This window comes from Aegilops tauschii, chromosome 1, assembly GCF_002575655.3.
Source record: "Aegilops tauschii subsp. strangulata cultivar AL8/78 chromosome 1, Aet v6.0, whole genome shotgun sequence".
Classification (NCBI taxonomy): Eukaryota; Viridiplantae; Streptophyta; class Magnoliopsida; order Poales; family Poaceae; genus Aegilops; species Aegilops tauschii.
In genome coordinates, this window is record NC_053035.3 from 145,905,413 (window position 1) to 145,909,269 (window position 3,857).

A 3,857-nucleotide genomic window follows, 5' to 3' on the forward strand; every position below is an offset into this window, starting at 1 on the left:
ACGTATCTATAATTTATGAAGTATTCATGTTGTTATTTCATCATTCTTGGATGTTTTACAATCATTTTATAGCAACTTTATATCATTTTTAGGGACTAACCTATTGACTTAGTGCCAAGTGCCAGTTGCTGTTTTTTGCTTGTTTTTTACATCGTAGGAAATCAATACCAAATGGAGTCCAAACGCAACGAAACTCCACGGGGATTTTTTATGGGCCAGAAGACATCCACTGGGATAGAGCAGCACCTGGGGGTGCCCCGAGGGGGGCTCGACCCACCAGGGCGCGCCAGGCCCCCCTGGCGTGCCCAGGTGGGTTGTGCCCACCTCGGTGGCCTCCCGCACCCCCTCTTTGCACTATAAATTCCCAAATATTCTGAAACCCATCGGGGTTAACCTAGATCAGAAGATCCGCCGCCGTGAGGCTCTATAGCCACCGAAAACCAATCTAGACCCGTTCCGGCACCCTACCGGAGGGGGCAATCATCACCGGTGGCCATCTTCATCATCCCAGCGGCCACCACGATGAGGAGGGAGTAGTCCACCCTCAGGGCTGAGGGTTTGTACCAGTAGCTATGTGTTTAATCTCTCTCTCTCTGTCTCTCGTGATCTCTATCATGGGCTTTGTTAATATAGTCGGATCATATGATGTTTCTACCCTCTATACTCTTGTTATGATGAATTGAATCTTTTCCCTTTGAAGTTTTGTCTTGTCAGATTGATATTCAGAGATGAGAACACATGATATATGTCTTGCAGTGTGAATACTTGAGGTGACAATGACGTATCATATTGATTCACTAGATATATGTTATGGCATTCAACTCGCGGATTCCCGCGGTGATATTGGGGTAATCTATGCATAGGGGTTTATGCACGTTTTTATTATCTTTTATCCGATGGAAACTTTGGGGTCTCTTTATAGTTCTTTGTGTAGATTGAGTATTATGAATATGAACTTGCTTTGGTGTTATCTTAGTATAGACTCTAGGATAGATCGAACGGAAAAAATAGCTTGGTGTTATTTTAGTACGGACTCTTGAATAGATCAAATGGAAAGAATAGCTTTGAGGTGGTTTCTTACCCTACAAACAATTCCTGTCTTTTGTTCTCCACTAATAGGAACTCGGGAGTGACTCTTCGTTACACTTTGAGGGATAATCACATGATCCAACTATGTTAGCACTATTGTGAGATTGCACTAGTGAAAGTACGGACCCTATGCCTCATTTTTAAGCATTGCAATACCATTTTTGTGCCCGTTTACTACTTGCTACCTTGCTATTTTTATTTATTCAGATTATAAAAATATATTTCTACCATCAATATTACACTTTTATCACCATATCTTCGCCGAACTAGTGCACCTATACAACTTGCCATTGTATTGGGTGTGTTGGGGACACAAGAGATTTCTTGTATTTGGTTGCAGGATCGTTTGAGAGAGACCATCTTCATCCTACGCCTCCCACTGATTGATAAACCTTAGGTCATCCACTTGAGGGAAAATTGCTACTGTCCTACAAAACTCTGCGCTTGGAGGCCCAACACGTGTCTACAGGAATAAAGTTGCATAGTAGACATCAAGCTCTTTTCTGGCGCCGTTGCCGGGGAGGTGAGTGCTTGAAGGTATGTCTTTAGATCTTGCAATTGAATTTTTTAGTTTCTTGTTTATCACCAGTTTGGTCTATAAAATAAAACTACATAAAAATGGAATTTAGGTTGCATCATATTATTGATCATCTTTATAATATCTTTCTTTAAAATGATGGTTCGGAAAATTGTGCTCAATTGTTAGAAGAAGAAGTCAATAAAATGTTTGGCACAAAATATTTGAATGATGAGCATGATTGCAATGTTGTTAGTATGAATTCTTTGAATATCCTAAATGCTAATGATGATTTCACAAGTCATGACAAAAATGTTTCTTATAAGCGTGTAACTTTTTGCGGAGTGAATTGGGAGTGCCTTTGCACACCAAAAAGGGAAGATAGATTTTGAAAGAAGCATAAATATTTAGAAATGAAAAAGTTGCAAGAGAGGCTAGATGATTGTGCTGAAAGATGTAATTTTTTTCGCCATCCTTGTGAACTTTGCAATGAACATGGTCATTTAAATCTCCAATGCAAATTCTTTCATGATCAAATCGTGTCCAAAAATTGTGATAACTTGATTACCCTTGAGCATCATAAAGAACTTAGTCTTCTTTTGGGGTATGAAGAAATGAAACGTATAACTAAGGGTTTTCCAAACCCCAAGAGGTTTCTTGATTTTGATCTAGAAGAAATTTATATGTTTTGTGCGGTGAATTGCATTTTATATTTCCAACTACCTAAAGACAAGAAAACAAATGGAATATGAAGAGAGCACTAATGAAAGGGAAAATATTTCCCAATACCCTCCTAGTGTTTATTATGATGAATCAGGTAACGAGGAGGAACTTCCTATCCAACCAATCTCGTCAATAAGAAGCTTGAAAAGATCAATTAAACCCATACATGATGCGGTGAAGAAGAAGAAAAGAACAAAGAAAAGATGTAAAAAGGTATCTCTCCCAAATAATGTTGCTCCTATTATTGTTGTGCCTCATGAAAATGAATCAAAAATAATTTTGGAAGATGATACACTTGATGATGATTTTGTTATGCCTATTGCTTGTTGTGATGATTATGATTGGGAAGATAATGATACTTCTTATAATATTGGAAATATTTTTGGCACCAACTTGGGAAATTATGATGATAGCAATTGTTATACCATTGGTGCTATTCATACTATTAATGATGAGAGTGATTATGCTTATGATATGCCAAGCCACAGGCTTAGGGATGCTATGTTTGATGAGAATGACATGTTTGAGAATTTATTTGCTGCAATTAATGTTTGTCCCAAGCTTGGGGAGTCTATGTTTAATGAAGACGATTTTTTAGTCCCCCTACTTTGATTGATCAAACTTATTTTGATGATATCATGCCCCCTATTTATGATGATTACATTGATAAAAGTGGGTTTGGAAGAGTGTCAACTCTAGGTAGTAGTGATCCCACTATTTTGGAGGGTGTTGAATCTCATTACAATATTGATGAAAGTGGATTTGGAGAGTTCATGACTTTATTTAGTGATACATCCACTATTTTGGAAGAGGTTTCAACTGACTATGGCAATAAAGTTGCTTTCTATGATGATTATTATGACGACATGTATGCCATAGAGAGTAATGAATTTTCTATGCTTGTGGATCATGAAGAGAATGCTTTATGTAATGGTTACATTGATGAATCTATTCATGATGCTACTGAAAATTATTATGAGAGAGGAACTTATGATGCATGATGTTCTCTTTATGTTTCAATTCTTATATTTTATGCGAGCATCATTGAAATCATCATGCCTAGCTAAAAGGCATTAAAGAAAAGCTCTTGTTGGGAGACAACCCAGCACTTTTACCTCTGTTTTTGTGTGTTCACATGATTATTCTACTGTATTAATCATGTTTTATAGCTTTTGTTTCAATAAAGTGCCAAGTAAAGCCTTTGGGATCATGTTGGGTGATAGTTGATTTGACCCTGCTGAAAAACAGAAACTTTTGCGCTCACGAAAATAGGTCTCATTTTTAACAGAAGAGTACTATTGAGTTGATTCTTTTTGCAGAAGTTTAATATAAAAATTTCTCACGTGGTCCATTTTTTTATATTTTTTTAGTAGCAGAAGTAGGGTTTGAGTCCAGATTACTACAGACTGTTCTGTTTTTGACAGATTCTGTTTTCAATGCATAGTTTGCTTGCTTTCTAGTTTATACGGCTTATATTGCTCAATATAAATTGTGGAAATGATATGCTACATTATGAATTGTGTGGAAA